The sequence below is a fragment of the Prionailurus viverrinus genome, chromosome A1, assembly GCF_022837055.1.
Source record: "Prionailurus viverrinus isolate Anna chromosome A1, UM_Priviv_1.0, whole genome shotgun sequence".
Taxonomy (NCBI): domain Eukaryota; kingdom Metazoa; phylum Chordata; class Mammalia; order Carnivora; family Felidae; genus Prionailurus; species Prionailurus viverrinus.
In genome coordinates this window covers 175,124,561-175,142,338 of record NC_062561.1, presented here as the reverse complement: position 1 = coordinate 175,142,338, position 17,778 = coordinate 175,124,561, and the positions used below count along the sequence as shown (strand labels likewise).

The following is a 17,778-nucleotide window of genomic DNA, read 5'->3' as shown; positions in this document are numbered from 1 at the left end:
AACTTTAAGTTTCTCCAGCCTGAGAGACAGTGGATATGGGGAAATCAGAATAAGACATGGGCAACTGGTAAGGTAACCTTCCCCAGCTTTTGTCAAGCAACTGCAGTAAAAGAAATGTCAATAGAAGCACCTAAAAGAGGCAAAGCATTGTAGTGCCCATGGTAATAATATGGTTGTCCCCAGTTCTCATTCTAGATACTGAAGAATATACCCCATCCAGCAACAAGTCCAAATTCTTTCCTGGCAACAAGATGTGATATACAGGGGCATCTGGGTGGCTCAGGAGGTTAAGTGTCCAACTTTGGCTCAGGTCATGATCTCACAGCTTGTGAGTTCCAGCCCTGCATCAGGCTCTGTGCTGATAGCTCAGAGCCTAGATCCTGCTTGGGACTCTATGTCTCCCTCTCTCTCTGCCCCTCCCCTGCTTACGCTCTGTCTGTCTGTCTCTCTCTCTCTCAAAAATAAGTATTAAAAAAAAAAGATGTGATAAACAGATTCAGCACTCACAATAGGCTAAAAGGGTACGTCAAAAATTAAGATGAACACTCAACCTAGAATGACAAAACACTTGAGGAAAACTAACATCAAAAATCACACACACACACACACACACACACACACACATCCCACAAAAGAGAGAAGTAACACCTAAGAAAATAGCATAGACCAGACAGAAGATGACTTGGTTCTTCTCTCCTCTGAGTGAGGGGGAGGAAACTGGCTCCGGGTGTCTTACACCTAGGCCCCAGCTTTGAAATTCGCAAGCCAAGAATTTGCCTCTTTTGTATTCTGGTTCTATTGGGACAACCTCCCTTAAGGCAGAGGATGACTCAGAGTCTAGTCATCTGAATAGAGAGTTACATACTGGATGAAAACACATGGGTTTAAGTATCAAAATATTTTCCCAGCACACCAAACAAAAGATTATGTTATGTATGTTACAATGTTAATGTAACAAAGGGTAGAATTCAAGAGGAAAGCACTAAAAGAGACAAGTAGTGGTGTTTCATATCAATAAAAGAACAATTAACAAAAAGTATTGAATTTTTATGTATCTCACATCAGAGTTTATGAATATGTAAAGCAAAATCTAATATAAATGTCAGACTTCCGAGTTAAGATTAATTTTCTCCCTTAATACCTAATGAAATGAGCATAAATGGTATACACACACGTCATCAACATTAGCCAAACTAGACTGGTGGCCAAGAAAATAACCTGAAGAGTCTGAAGCAAATGGAGAGATCCAACTTAGCTTAGCTCCCAGTAGCATTCCTGGTGAATTAATAAGATCCTGAAGACTCTTGATAATGCCATCAAACCCGCAGTGATCCAACTCGAATAATAATCCATATCTCTTACCTCTTCTAAGAAGTAGCACCTATGGCTCCTAGAGAAGAATGGGGAAGGTAAATAATGGGACTGACTTTCAAACAAAAGGGAAAATTTCAGAACTACCCACTGAACTGGGAGAATGCCCCAAAAAAGAGGAAATCCAAATGGACGATAAACTTTGACAAGATTGCTTTAAATAAAGCCGGCTGATCAAAGGCCTCCAGGAACATATCCGTAATAAAAAAGTTAGATTTACCTTCCCACAGCAAGGGAGAAAGTACTCCAGAGGAACCTGTAGAGGCCTCAGCAAGAGAACCTTGGAAGGAGTTTCTCATACTATTTGGACTTGTACTAGATTATTCCCTGAAAAGTCTAAGAAGTAAGGACCAGTTATGGATTGAAGGTTGTCAAAAAGTTGGGGAAATTTAGTGGCTGGATAGCTGAACAATTTTTATCTGGAAGTAGGAGGATTAAAGCAAGGCCCTGTTGTCATTGGTAAAGGAGCAGCTGTCAGTTAAGTCAGAAGTAGAGGATATTTTATTGTTTTTATGTCTTGTTCTAGAAATGGTCACAGAGTGGCCTTGTGTACATCTTACTTATATTCTAGTGAGTTTGTTTATGTTCTTTTGAGAGCATCATGGCCTGGCTGCTAGCTGCCAGTAAGGAAGCTTTACACTTTCTCAAGATAATCTAGTGATGAGGTTCGTGAGCAAATGGCGAAGAAAGGATTCTTGAGACATCTTTGGTGTGAAAAAGTGATTTTATTAAATCACAGGGACAGGACCCGTGGGCAGAAAGAGCTGCACAACTGGGGCTGTGAGGAGTGAATGATTATATATTTTTAGGTTTGTGGAGGGAGGGAGATAGAGACAAAGTAAGTTTCTAAGGAATTGGGAAGCAAGGCTTTCAGGACCTTGAGGGGCTGGCTGTTAAGATAAGGTTACTTTTAGTCTTTAATAAAAACAAAAACATTAAGGCACTAAGGCAGCCATGACTTGCTTGAGGAAGGTCACGTTCTGTATGTTTCAAGTGTCTATCAGTGAGCTGCAAGCTGTAAGGAGATTTAATTTAAGCTGCATTTCTCTTGCCTTTGTTTTCCTCATCACTAGTAGTAAGGTAAATACAAATTATAGCAACAAATATCTTTTTTCATGCATGAGATTGACAAAAATAAAAAAAGTGATAATATCTGGTGCTAAGGGAAATGTAAGGAACTAGGTTTTCTCATACGTTATATAATATGAAGTTTTGTAGCTTTTATTATTATTATTATGAATTTCAACCATATATAAAAGAAGACAACGATATAATGAATTCCCATTATATCAGCTTCAGTCCACTTCTCTCCCTCTAGTAGAAACAAATTATTTCATCCATAAATATTTCAGTATGTATCTCTACCATTATCACACCTAAAAAATGCCCCCATTCCTTAATTTAATGAATTATCTAGTCGGTGTTCAAATTTCCAGTTGTCTTATAAATATACTCAATTTTATACTTTATTTGAATCAAGATCCAAATAAGGTCTACACACAGCTTTTTAAAGTAATATGGCATTATACATTAAAAACAAAAAATATATATACCCTCTGATCTAGAATGAATCTGTGAGAATATTTTTTAATGTTTCTTTATTTTTGAGAGAGAGAGAGAGCAGGGGAGGGGCAGAGAAAGAGGGAGACAGAGAATCTGGAGCAGGCTCCACACGGTCAGTGCAGAGCCCAGTGCAGGGCTAGAATTCACAAACCGTGAGATCATGTCCTGAGCCAAAATCAAGAGTCAGACACTTAGCCGACTGAGCCACCTAGGTGCCCCAAGAATATTTATTGTGGCATTGTTTGTAATAACAAAAAACTTGAGAACTGGGGCACCTGGGTGGCTCAGTCGGTTGAGTCTCCGACTCTGGATTTTGGCTCAGATCATGATCTCATGGTTCATGAGATACAGCCCCACATCGGGCTCTGCCCTGATAGTGCAGAGCTGCTTGGGATTCTCCCTCTCCCTTCTCTCTGCCCCTCCCCCCCCCAAAATAAGTAAACTTAAAAACAAACAGACTTGAAAACTTAAAAGTCCATCAATGGAGGAACCCTCTATTGATGAATAATGTGTACATCTATAGTATAGCTAACTATGTTGCTATTAAAAAAATCAAGTTGATTTTTCCAGATGACATGATATTATACATGGAAAACCCGATAGACTCCACCAAAAGTTTGCTAGAACTGATACATGAATTCAGCAAAGTCGCAGGTTACAAAATTAATGTACAGAATCAGCTGCATTTTTATACACTAATAATGAATCAACAGAAAGACAAATAAAGAAACTGATCCCATTCACAATTGCACCAAGAATCATAAAATACCTAGGAATAAACCTAACCAAAGATGCAAAAGATCTGTATGCTGAAAACTATAGAAAGCTTATGAAGGAAATTGAAGAAGACACAAAGAAATGGAAAAACATTCCATGCTCACGGAATGGAAGAATAAATATTGTTAAAATGTTGATACTACCCAAAGCATTCTACACATTCAGTGCAATCCCAACCAAAATTACACCAGCATTCTTCTCAAAGCTAGAACAAGCAATCCTAAAATTTGTATGGAACCACAAAAGACCCTGAATAGCCAAAGTAATATTGAAGAAGACCAAAGCGGGAGGCATCACAATCCCAGACTTTAGCCTCTACTACAAAGCTGTAATCATCAAGAGAGCATGGTATTGGCACAAAAACAGACACATAGACCAATGGAATAGAATAGAGACTCCAGAATTAGACCCACAAATGTATGGCCAGCTAATCTTTGACAAAGCAGGAAAGAATATACGATGGAAAAAAGACAGTCTCTTTAACAAATGGTGCTGGGAGAACTGGACAGCAACATGCAGAAGGTTGAAACTAGACCACTTTCTCACACCATTCACAAAAATAAACTCAAAATGGATAAAGACCTGAATGTGAGACAGGAAACCATCAAAACCCTAGAGGAGAAAGCAGGAAAAAAACCTCTCTGACCTCAGCCGCAACAATTTCTTACTTGACACATCTCCAAAGGCAAGGGAATTAAAAGCAAAAATGAACTACTGGGACCTTATGAAGAAAAAAGCTTCTGCACTGCAAAGGAAACAATCAGCAAAACTAAAAGGCAACCAACGGAATGGGAAAAGATATTTGCAAACGACATATCGGACAAAGGGCTAGTATCCAAATCCATAAAGAACTCACCAAACTCCACACCCGAAAAACAAATAATCCAGTGAAGAAATGGGCAGAAAACATGAATCGACACTTCTCCAAATAAGACATCCAAATGGCTAACAGGCACATGAAAAGATGTTCAACATCACTCCTCATCAGGAAAATACAAATCAAAACCACACTGAGATACCACCTCACGCCAGTCAGAGTGGCTAAAATCAGGAGACTATAGATGCTGGAGAGGATGTGGAGAAACGGGAACCCTCTTGCACTGTTGATGGGAGTGCAAATTGGTGCAGCCACTCTGGAAAACAGTGTGGAGTTTCCTCAGAAAATTAAAAATAGACCTACCCTATGACCCAGCAATAGCATTGCTAGGAATTTACCAAGGGATACAGGAGTGCTGATGCATAGGGGCACTTGTACCCCAATGTTTATAGCAGCACTTTCAACAATAGCCAAATTATGGAAAGAGCCTAAATGTCCATTAGCTGATGAATGGATAAAGAAATTGTGGTTTATATATACAATGGAATACTACTTGGCAATGAGAAAGAATAAAATATGGCCTTTTGTAGCAACGTGGATGGAACTAGAGAGTGTTATGCTAAGTGAAATAAGTCATACAGAGAAAGACAGACACCATATGTTTTCACTCTTACGTGGATCCTGAGAAACTTAACAGAAGACCATGGGAGAGGGGAAGGGAAGAAAAAAAAAAGAGAGAGGGAGGGAGGCAAACCATCAGAGACTCTTAAAAACTGAGAATAAACTGAGGGTTGATGGTGGGTAGGCGGGAGGGGAAAGTGGGTGATGGGCATGGAGGAGGGCACCTGTTGGGATGAGCCCTGGGTGTTGTATGGAAACCAATTTGACAATATATTTCATATTAAAAAAAAATCAAGTTGATCTGTCCGGCTGCCCTAATGAATTAAACAAGAAAGGATGTAACTGAGAAATAGATATAATTTATGACCATACTTCTGTAAAAGTAAATGACAATTAACAATCTTTTAATATATATTTTATATATTTATTTATATGTGTATGCATGTATCTCTCTATCTTTGTAAATGCTTACATAGTTATGGAGAAAAATGTGTGGACTCACACACCTACGCAAACATTGGTTACATGATGGTGGTCAAGGGAAAATGCATGAAGCAACAGAAAATCAGAATAAAAACAGATTGGGGTGCCTGGGTGGCTCAGTCCGTTAAGCATCTGACTCAGGTCACAAACTCCCCACATGTGGTCACATGAGGTCACATGTGGCTCAGGTCACAAACTCCCCATTCATGTTTGAGCCCTGCGTCAGGCTCTGTGCTGACAGCTCAGAGCCTGGAGCCTGCTTCGGATTCTGTGTCTCCCGCTCTCTCTGACCCTCCCCTGCTTGCACTCTGTCGTCTCTCTCTCAAAAATAAATAAACGTTAAGAATAAAAACAGATGAACAAAATGGGAAAATAATTATGGTATATGTTAAATGAAATGTAAAATTCAAAACTCTAGCTATAACGTTGTAAATATGTAAAATTGAATATACTTGTGGAGGTAACAAAGACAATAGAAAATTTATTTTTTTTTAATTTTTTTTCAACGTTTTTATTTATTTTTGGGACAGAGAGAGACAGAGCATGAACGGGGGAGGGGCAGAGAGAGAGGGAGACACAGAATCGGAAACAGGCTCCAGGCTCTGAGCCATCAGCCCAGAGCCTGACGCGGGGCTCGAACTCATGGACCGCGAGATCGTGACCTGGCTGAAGTCGGACGCTTAACCGACTGCGCCACCCAGGCGCCCCAACAATAGAAAATTTAAATGGCAGATTTTTATCTTGGATTGTTTTCAAAAGAAAGTAACACTGGAGGGGTGCCTGAGTGACTCAGTTAAGCATCTGACTTCGGCTCAGGTCATGATCTCTCATTTGTGAGCTGGAGCCCCACATCAGGCTCTGCGCTGACAGCTCAAAACCTGGAGCCTGCTTCGGATTCTGTATCTCCCTCTCTCTCTGCCCCTTGCCTAATCATGTTCTCTCTTTCAATCTCTCTCTCTCTCTCTCAAAAATAAACATTAAAAAAAAAGTAACACTGGTAAAAAAAAAAAGAAAATAGATTAACATTATTAACATTATATGTGTGTATATATATATTCATAATAAATGCATATTAGAACAAAAAAATGAGAGCAAACCAATTTTTGCCTATTTGATTTTGTCTGTCAAAAATATGAATGCACAAAATGTCTGTTCAGGTAATAATACTGCACAAAGTGGTGAGAATAACTTCACTTCTTAACTTTGCAGATACCAAGGCAGACCTCATACTGCCCAAGTAATCCTGGAATGCCTGGTTTAACGTAGTGTTACCTAATAACCCCTGTAAAACTAAGGTTGGCATTGTGGTCATTAATGCAATTTGGCCTGAACTGGTATCCTAGTCCAATTATAGCTCCAATCAGAAATGTAAATTTCTTTGCTCTGTATTTTCTACTACACTACCTGCTAATGAAAAAGTTATTAGGCACAAAGACAAGATTTATGCAATTCATGCTCCCCCAAATCGCTTCCTAAATTATCCTAATTTAATGGATTGCCTTGTGCACAGCTTCTCTTGAACTCAGCTTGAACTTGGGTTCTTAAACTGAACCAGTCCTATAGGTAACCTTATTCAAGTCTCCCACTACTTTCCTCCAATCGATTTAAATTCATAAATTACCTTAATGCCAAATGTTCCTTTAAACCATGTGCACCACCCAGATAATTGTAAACAGAAATGCAAAGTCAACATTAAAATTGCATGGCCATACAATGATTCAAAACGTGCTTACGATTATGTTTGAATACTATTATTTCACTTGAAAATGACATTTTTTTCTTTTTTTCCTTCCAGAGAATTTGCAGACGCCCAGGAGGCACCAAATAGCAAAGGAGATTCAGGATTTTAAGAATCTTATTGATGAAAGCAGCTCGGATGATAACATCACCAATTAGCCTTTTAGTTCAATTCTAATTTAGAGCAGATTAGCCTTGCAATCAGGATCTCCTATTTAGTGCCTCTTTCTTTGCTCCCACTCCCTAACTTGGACTATTCCCCCATCAAACAATGCTATTTTGAACGTTTTGACAAGGAATTGGGCTTTAAACCAGCAATTCTACTTCTGGAAATCTAACTTAAAGACATATTTTATTCAGAGCATAAAGTTGCAAGTACATGAAGCTTGAAACTGCAGTGTGATATTCTAAACATTCTAACTGTTCATTATTAGGTAATTCGTTGAATAAATTACCCAAGCAATGCAATACCTTGCTCAATAAATGTATTCTATTCACACAAATTCTAATGACAGTTATTAAAAAAGATGAACAGCCTAGGAGGAAAAAAATACAGTGAATGTATGAACAGTTTCAAGGAAAAAACTACAAACAGCCAACGAACATTTCAAAACTATCTCAACTTCATTCGTAATAAAGTAAATGCAAATCAGAACAAGATAACAATTTTAATTTATTTGATTGGCAACACCTAAAAAGCCTGATAACTAACACTTGTGGAATTTTAGGAAACAAGCACTCTCAAACACTTTTGTTGTAATGGTATTTGGTGTAACCGTTCTGGATGATGATTTGGCGATTTCTACCAACATGTAAAACACATACACCCTGTAATCCAATCCCCAATGCTTAAGATTTTCTCTATGGATATGCTGGCAGGACTTGTTAAGATAAGTACAAAGATGTTTTTGCAACATTATTGATAATAGTAGAATCAAAACTGCATAATAAACAAGCAAAACCCTGGAAACAATCAGAATATCCATCACAGGGAACTAAGTAGATTATGGCACATCCTAACAAATGACTTTTTACGCAGCTGTTCAAAAGATACATTTACCTTGCAGTTAAGGAATGATCCCCCAAATACAACAAACAAAACAAAAAAGCAACATAAATAACTCTATATAGTGATCTGTTTTGTATTTTAAAAAAAAAACCAAAAATTAGAAAGATAGAAATACATATATGTAAGTGATTTTGCATGTTTTGAAGGATTCACTAGAAATTAAAGGCATTTAGCCTTGGGAAGAATAAACTAGGAAAGTGTGGGTGGCTCTCAACTTTCACTTTTCATTTTGTAACTTTTTGTAGCATGAATTTCCTAATCTCACAGATGTGTTTTTAATTTTACAAACTGTTCAGTGTAGGCTATCAGGGTTGAGAGAATGTGATACACTTTTTTGTTTCTTTGTGCTTTTCTATTAAATAAGAAAACAATGTCATACTATTTTTAAAATATTATGAGCCAGTAAAATGGATAATGTGAATCTATATCCACGTCCACAGAAAATTTTAAGGACATATTTTTTTAAGAAAGCCAATTGCAATACAATGTGCATAGTATGATCCTATTTGTCTAAAATTGTGTGGTTTGCACCTGTGGGTATTCACCATTCAGAGATGTCTAGAAAAGTTATCAAAGTGTGATGTGGTTGCGCATTGTTTTAGAACCATTCTAAATTGCTTTAATTTTCTCAAAATGAGGATGTATCATCCTTAAACATAGAGGATAAAACAAAATTTTTATAAAGATTTGGCCCTACTTGATATCTCAGCAAATTAGAAACAGGGATGGAAAAGGGGAAAAGATAAGAAAATTATTTAAATAAAGTTATGTATTTAGTAGGCAGCACTGAGGGGCTGCCTACTAAAGCAGTCCAGTGGAAAAGCTAGGAGTGACCTGAAACTGGGAGTTTATACCTGGAGTCCATCAGGAAGGACGAAGTGTTCTCTAAGGCATGGGAGAAATCTGAGCTGGCTAGCTGTGGGATAACAAAAGCAGCTCTGTAGGCACTGACCCTGCCAAAATTGTGGGAGATGCAGGAGAGAAGCATCAAAGGAAAAGACTTCAAAAGGGAAGGGCTGGAGAAAGTGCAAGGCCTTAGGACATGTTTACGCAGCCATTAACATTGTCCAGGGCCTGATCCCCCTTCACACCTAACCCTTCCTAGTGTTGTAGACACCAATTAACTCAAAATTCAACCTTGAAAACCTAAACCATTAAATTGATTAACACACTTTATGCACGTAGTTGTTAGCAATTATCCTAACAAAAAGAAGCTCCATTCTAGAGTTGGGGCCTCATTCCTACTCAAGTATGAGGACTTTCACTTAACTGCATTTTGTTTGCGGACTCCTCTTTTGCGACTCTGGCCATATTCCCTGAAACACCATATAATGAAAAAAAGAAAAATGAGAGAAAAACACAACTTTTTAAAAAATGTATATCCAGGGGCGCCTGGGTGGCTCAGTGGGTTAAGCATCCGACTTCGGCTCAGGTCATGATCTCATGGTCTGTGAGTTCAAGCCCCGTGTCGGGCTCTGTGCTGACAGCTCAGAGCCTGGAGCCTGTTTCGGATTCTGTGTCTCCCTCTCTCTCTGCCCCTTCCCCGCTCATGCTCTGTCTCTCTCTGTCTCAAATATAAATCAAAACATTTAAAAATGTATATCCACACACAAAAAAATTCCCCATTAATAAGGCAGAAAGTCCTACTGCTTAGAACATTTTTACTGCAAGTGATGGTTTCAAATCTCCATGCCAAGGCAGACATGTTCTTCGGCTAAAGCTAAAAATATATGTCATTTTGCTAAGTAAATATAAATCCAGGCAAATATACAGAAAAACTCTAGAGGAGAAAACACAAAACAATGAAGAGGGGAATTGGGATCAGGATAGTGGACGTGGTCAAAGGGGCCTCTGATGTTGTCCATAATATTTTGATTTTTTAATAAAAGGAAAATATTCACATATATTTATTGTGGTAAAATATACATAAAATTTACCATTCTAACCATTTATAAGTGTAGAATACAATGGAATTAATATATAGTCACAATATTGTACAGCCATCACCAACTATCCATCTCTAGAACTTTTTCGTCTTCCCAACAGAAACTCTGTACCTATTGAATAACACCCATTCCCCCTTTCCCCCAGCCCCTGATAACTCCATTCTATTTTCTATTTCTATGAATTTGCCTAAGTAACTTATATAAGTAGACTCATACAATATTTGTCCTTTTGCGACTGGCTTGTTTCATTTAGCATGGTGTCCTCAAGTTTCCTCCATGTTATATCTTTTGTCATAATTTCCATCCTTTTTAAGTCTGAATAGAATTCTATTTTGATTATCCCTTCAACTGTCAATGGACAGAGGTTATTTCTACCTGTGTCTCTATCATGAATACTGTTGCTATGAAGATACGTGGATAAGTATCTATTTGTGTCCCTGCTTTCAATGCTTTTGGGTAAAGGAATAGAATTGCTGGATCATATGGTAATTCTATGTCTAACTTTTTGAGGAACTGCCAAAATGTTGTCCACAGCAGGTGCACCATTTTACATTCCCATCACCAATGAGCAAGGGTTCCAATTTTTCCACATCCTCGCCAAAACTTGTTTTCCATTTTATTTTAATAACAGTCATCATAATGGGTGTGAAATGGTTTTGACTTACATGTTCACATATTTTTTCATATGTACGTTTTTAATTAAAAATCACTCTTGATCAATGAAATGAGAAGCTGGTTCTTTAAAAGAATTAACAAAATTGATAAACCACTAGCCAGTTTGATCAAAAAGAAAAAGGAAAGGACCCAAATAAATAAAATCAAGAATGAAAGAGGAGAGGCCACAACCAACACAGCAGAAATAAAAACAATGATATGAGAATATTATGAGCAATTATACGCCAATAAAATGGGTAATCTGGAAGAAATGGACAAATTCCTAGAAACATATACACTACCGGGGCGCCTGGGTGGCGCAGTCGGTTGAGCGTCCGACTTCAGCCAGGTCACGATCTCGCGGTCCGGGAGTTCGAGCCCCGCGTCAGGCTCTGGGCTGATGGCTTGGAGCCTGGAGCCTGTTTCCGATTCTGTGTCTCCCTCTCTCTCTGCCCCTCCCCCGTTCATGCTCTGTCTCTCTCTGTCCCAAAAATAAATTAAAAAAAAAAAAAAAAAAGTTGAAAAAAAAAAAAAAAAAAGAAACATATACACTACCAAAACTGAAACAGGAAGAAATAGAAAATTGGAACAGACCCATAACCAGTAAGGAAATCGAATTAATAATAAAATTCTACGAAAAAACAAGAGTCCAGGGCCAGATGGCTTTCCAGGGGAATTCTACCTAACATTTAAGGAAGAGTTAACACCTATTCTCTTGAAGCTGTTCCAAAAAATAGAAATGGAAGGAAAATTTCCAAACTCTTTCTATGAAGCCAGCATTACCTTGATTCCAAAACCAGACAAAGACCCCACTAAAAAGGAGGACTATAAACCAATTTCCCTGATGGACATGGATGTAAAAATCCTCAACAAGATATTAGCCAACCAGATCCAAGAATACATTAAAAAAAATTATTCACCACGACCAAGCGGGATTTATGCCTGGGATGCAGGGCTAGTTCAATATCTGCAAAACAATTAACGTGATTCATCACATCAATAAAAGAAAGGACAAGAACCACATGATCCTCTCAATAGATGCAGAGAAAGCATTTGACAAAATACAGCATCCTTTCTTGATAAAAACCCTCAAGAAAGTAGGGATAGAAGGAGCATACCTCGAGATCATAAAAGCCATATATGAATGACCCAATGCTAATATCATCCTCAATGGTGAAAAACTGACAGCTTTTCCCCTAAGGTCAGGAACAAGACAGGGATGTCCACTCTCACCACTGTTATTCAACATAGTATTGGAAGTCAGCCTCAGCAATCAGACAACACAAAGAAATAAAAGGCATCCAAATCGTTGAGGAGGAGGTCAAATTTTCACTCTTCACAGATGACATGATACTCTATATGGAAAACCCAAAAGATTCCACCTAAAAATGCTAGAATTGATTCATAAATTCAGCAATGTTGCAGGATATAGTATCAATGCACAGAAATCAATTGCATTCCTATACACCAACAATGAAGCAACAGAAAGAGAAATCAAGGAATCGATCCCATTTACAGTTGCACAAAAAACCATAAAATACCTAGGAATAAATCTAACTGAAGAGGTGAAAAATCTAGATTCCATGCTCCTGGACAGGAAGAACAAATATTGTTAAAATGTCGATATTACCCAAAGCAATCTACATATTCAATGCAATCCTTATCAAAGTAACACCAACATTCTTCACAGAGCTAGAACAAATAATCCTAAAATTTGTATGGAACCAGAAAAGACCCCGAATAGCCAAAGTGATCTTGAAAAAGAAAACCAAGGCAGGCGGCATCACAATCCCAGACTTCAATCTATACTACAAAGCTGTAATCATCAAGACAGTATGGTACTGGCACAAGAACAGACACTCAGATCAATGGAACACAATACAGAACACAGAAATGGACCCACAAACATATGGCCAACTAATCTTTGACAAAGCAGGAAAGAATATCCAATGGAATAAAGACAGTCTCTTCAGCAAGTGGTGCTGGGAAAACTGGACAGAAACCTGCAGAAAGATGAACCTGGACCACTTTCTTACACCATACACAAAAATAAACTCAAAATAGATGAGAGACCTAAATGTAAGACAGGAAGCCATCAAAATCCTCAAGGAGAAAGCAGGCAAAAACCTCTTTGATCTGGCCAGAGCAACTTCTTACTCAACACGTCTCCGGAGGCGAGGGAAAGCAAAAATGAACTACTGGGACCTCATCAAAATAAAAAGTTTCTGCACAGCGAAGGAAACAATCAGCAAAACTAAAAGGCAACCAATAGAATGGGAGAAGATATTTGTAAATGATATATCAGATAAAGGGCTAGTATCCAAAATCTATAAAGAACTTCTCAAACTCAACACCCAAAAAAACAAATAATCCAGTGAAGAAATGGGCAAAAGACATGAATAGACACTTCTCCAAAGAAGACATCCAGATGGCCAACCAACACATGAAAAAATACTCAACATCACTCATTATCAGGGAAATACAAATCAAAACCACATGAGATACAACCTCACACCTGTCAGAATGGCTCACATTAACAACTCAGGCAACAACAGATGTTGGCGAGGATGTGGAGAAAGAGGAACTCTTTTGCATTGTTGGTGGGAATGCAAGCTGGTGCAGCCACTCTGGAAAACAGTTTGGAGGTTCCTCAAAAAACTAAAAATAGAACTACCCTACGACCCAGCAATTGCACTACTAGGCATTTATCCACAGGATACAGGTGTGCTGTTTCGAAGGGACACATGCACCCCCATGTTTATAGCAGCACTATCAATAATAGCCAAAGTATGGAAAGAGCCCAAATGTCCATCGATGGATGAATGGATAAAGAACATGTGGTGTATATATGTACAATGGAGTATTACTCGGCAATCAAAAAGAATGAAATCTTGCCATTTGCAACTACGTGGATGGAACTGGAGGGCATTATGCTAAGTGAAATTAGTCAGAGAAAGACAAAAATCATATGAATTCACTCATATAAGGACTTTAAGAGATAAAACAGATGAATATAAGGGAAGGGAAACAAAACAATATAAAAACAGGGAGGGGGACAAAACAGAAGAGACTCATAAATATGGAGAACAAACTGAGGGTTACTGTGGGAGGTGGGATGGGCTAAATGGGTAAGGGGCATTAAGGAATCTACTCCTGAAATCATTGTTTCACTATATGCTAATTTGGATGTAAATTTTAAAAAATAAAAACTAAAATAAAATAAAAAAGTTTCAGTGCAGATTAGACTGACTGAACGAAGAACTTTCTTTTTTGAATCAGGATTATTGTAGATTGGTCATATACATATGTTATTCGGAAGTTTTAAATACATAAGTGATCAGATTTGGCAAAAATAATCTACGCGAGATGTATGAGAGCGACTGCAGCAAACTCTTCTAGGCAACCCCCCAACTAAATAAATAAATAAACAAATAAACAAACATTTTTTTAAAAAAATAAATATTTTTCAAAAGAAAGTAAGAGATTGAGATTTGTTTTCTTCATTCACAAAGTAGGACTGCTCAGCTCTGTGAGAACAGAGCCCATGACTCTCTTGCTTACTGTTTCATCCCCAGCCCCTAACAAGGTGCCTGACACCCAGTAGGCACTCAATACATCCTTCCATCCAAAACTAAGCGTCCTCCTGTGAAACCCTTCATAAGCTGAAATGGCATAAAGCAAAGAAGCAATTTCCATTCATTTATATGGAATTTTTTGTGTTTCCAGACCCCCAAAATAACCTCTCTTAGGCTCTTCCCTTACCTTAGGACACATCTTGCTAACAGTTGCACAAAATAAACTGAGATACAGCACAGATGCTCACAGACACAGTTCAAAGCTACAGTGGCTCGCTGCTGAGATGCTGAGTGGAGATCCTGGTAAAGGAGCTGGGCAGGGCCGCTCTCACTGCTTGGGGTGCAAGCTGCCACTCTTAGGGCTGGCTGCAAAATAAATGCTGGACACTGTTTTTGCTTTTTGCCTTTTTTCATAAGGGTGAAAATCCTCTTCAGATTTCTTTTGGTTAGCAAAAACAAATACTAATGTTAAGTCTTTCGTAAAAGCAAAGTGGTATAATGTGGAACTTTCAGGAAAGTGGGAGATACCTATACAGTAATCATTGGATGAATAAATGACTGCGTTAGCCTCTCAGTTTACAAGGGATTAATGTATTATTTAAGGGGAATAAGTCTATTGAGAAGTATCACCTTGAAAAATACACACACACACACACACACACACACACACACACATATTATTCAGCCTTAAATCCTTGTTTGCAACAACGTGGATGGACCTTGAGGGCATTATGTTAAGGAAAATAATTCAGGAAAAGACAAATACTCTATGATCTCACTTATATGTGGAATCTAAAACATTAAACTTATAGAAACAAAGAGGAGGGTGGTGGTTGCCAGGGTTGGGAGGGGGTAAAGGGGAGCTATTAATCAAACAGTCCAAACTTTCAGTTTTAAGATGAATAAGTTCTGGGCATCTAATGTACAGCATGATGACCATAGTTAATAATACTGTATTGTATACTTGAAAGTTGCTATGAGAGCAAAGCTTTAATGTTCTCACCATACCAACAACAAAACAGTAGTTATGTGAGGTAAAGGATGTGTTAACCAACCTTATTGTGGTAAATATTTCACAACATATGTATGTATCAAAATATCACATTGTACTTCTTAAACTTACACAGTGTTATGTGTCACCTATATCTCAATAAATCTGGAAAAAAATAAGACAAATCTCCCAGAAAAAAAAAGAAAAGAAAAGCACACAAAGATACTAGCTTGTGAAAAACTATGATTTTAGAAGTCTTGGGTAAACAGAGTATTTCAAGACAGACCCAGGATGACCAAGAAAACATAAGTGACACTACTTACAGTTTTAAGAAAAGCAACTTCAGGGCTGGTATTCTTCCATCTGGGTTTTCAGATAAGGACAAGGCATTTTTCAAGTGTACTCTTATTACACAACCAGGGCCCCTGTGTTTCCTGACTTTCAGGCAGGACGGCTGATGAGAAAGATATATACAATCAGAACACCGTTGTACCCTTAAAGTCATATCACTATGCTTAGAAGTTAGTTACTAATATTAACCACTTTATCATAAATTCTGCAACAAAAGTAGAATTTAAATTTTTCTCCAATTAGTTCATATATCCAGATGAATATTGTAGTTAGCAACCATCCATTAATTCTCCCTAGCTAAAGAAGATGGGGTCATTCAACTTGTTCTCCCCATTCCCTTACCACAAGTGGAAAGTGCAGCAAACTATTCTTCTTCCCATTCCCCACGCTGAGAACTTGTCTGAAAGTTACTGAACCATGACTTGAACAAGCCCCTGATGTCCTTGGGTGCGAAGGAAGGGAGAAGAGAGCTAACGTGGGCTTAGATAAAGGCCATCAGGATGAGAGCTGCCTGCATTTCTTTCCTTCCTGATTTAAGCATGCAAAATCTCCATGTGTGAGTCTCCTGGAGAGCACAGAAGATGGCTGAGCCTCAAGGCTCTTGCTGGCACTCCCCAAGAAGCCCCTCCAGACAAGGATCGCTGAACAACAAGGATCCCCAACAGGCTTACAGGTTAGATTGCCCCTGGTAGGGACTGGTGGGGATGTCTGGGAGAAAGAGGTTGAGACCGACTTCTCCTAGGTTAGGATGTACACAGAGCAGGCCCCAGAGAGCAACCATGTGCCCCGTCCAAGTAAGAGAGCTAGCCTCTGTACTCCCCACACATTGGGAGAACTATTATTGAAACAGCAACAACCAGCAGAAAAAGAGCAAACAATTCTTTCTGGACAGTCTTGCAGAGAATATTCTCTCTCCCTCTTCCTCATTCCTACTTGGGAGGAACAAGAGTCAAGGGTACAGAAGGGGACATTACCACCCTCTCCACGAGGAGCTGTTGTAACCACAAGTCTACCTGCACCCAGAGAATGGTAAGAGCTATAAATTAAATATGAGATTAAAGACTTTAAATGGACAAGCCTAAGTCATAATGCTTGGAATGGGACCAGAACAGGATATTTTTTTTTAAAAAATCTTTTAATGTTTACTTATTCTGAGACAGAGAGAGAGAGCGTGTGCAGAGGAGAGGCAGAGAGAGAGGGAAAGAGAGAATCCCAACCAGGCAGAGCCCGATGCGGGGCTCAATGTCACGAACCATGAGATCATTACCTGAATTGAAATCAAGAGTCACTTAACCGACTGAGCCACACAGGCACCCCCAGAATAAACTATTTTTTAAGGGAATTCACTATCTAGAGAACAAAAGGATTTCTACAGACAGTGGTGATGGTTACTGGAGAAACAATAAAATTATTTTATATTTATATCTCACAAGTTACATCTCACAAGTATATCACAAACTGGTTATATATTTGTCATAATTTATAATTATTTACTAGCTTATTGTCTGCTTTCTCCACAAAGTATAATCACCATAAACCAGAGACCATGTCTACCTTGTTCACTATTGTTTCAAAAGTGTCACTGTGTTGTGACAGAGTGGGTAAGAATATAAGTGGAACAAGATTGATCATTCTTGAAGCTGGATGATGGGCACACAGGGTTCATCATAATCTTCACTCTCCTTTTTTTAAAACGTTATGAAATCATAATTCACTTTCTTAATTTTAAATTTTTTCTCAATGTAATATGAAAACATTCAAATTTACATAAAAGTTAAAGTATCATGTAGATTTGACAATGTTAACATTTTGTTATATTTGCT

General features: G+C 38.2%; 1 protein-coding gene across 1 annotated transcript in view; it reads right to left on the bottom strand.

The window, feature by feature from the left end:
• Window positions 1-17,778, bottom strand: part of THOC3 (THO complex subunit 3) — a 190,342-nt gene that overhangs the window by 169,826 nt on the left and 2,738 nt on the right. Inside the window, exon 2 of the mRNA XM_047870910.1 lies at window positions 15,928-16,058. The gene's annotated coding sequence lies outside the window, so the exon portion shown is untranslated. The remainder of the gene's footprint in view (window positions 1-15,927; window positions 16,059-17,778) is intronic.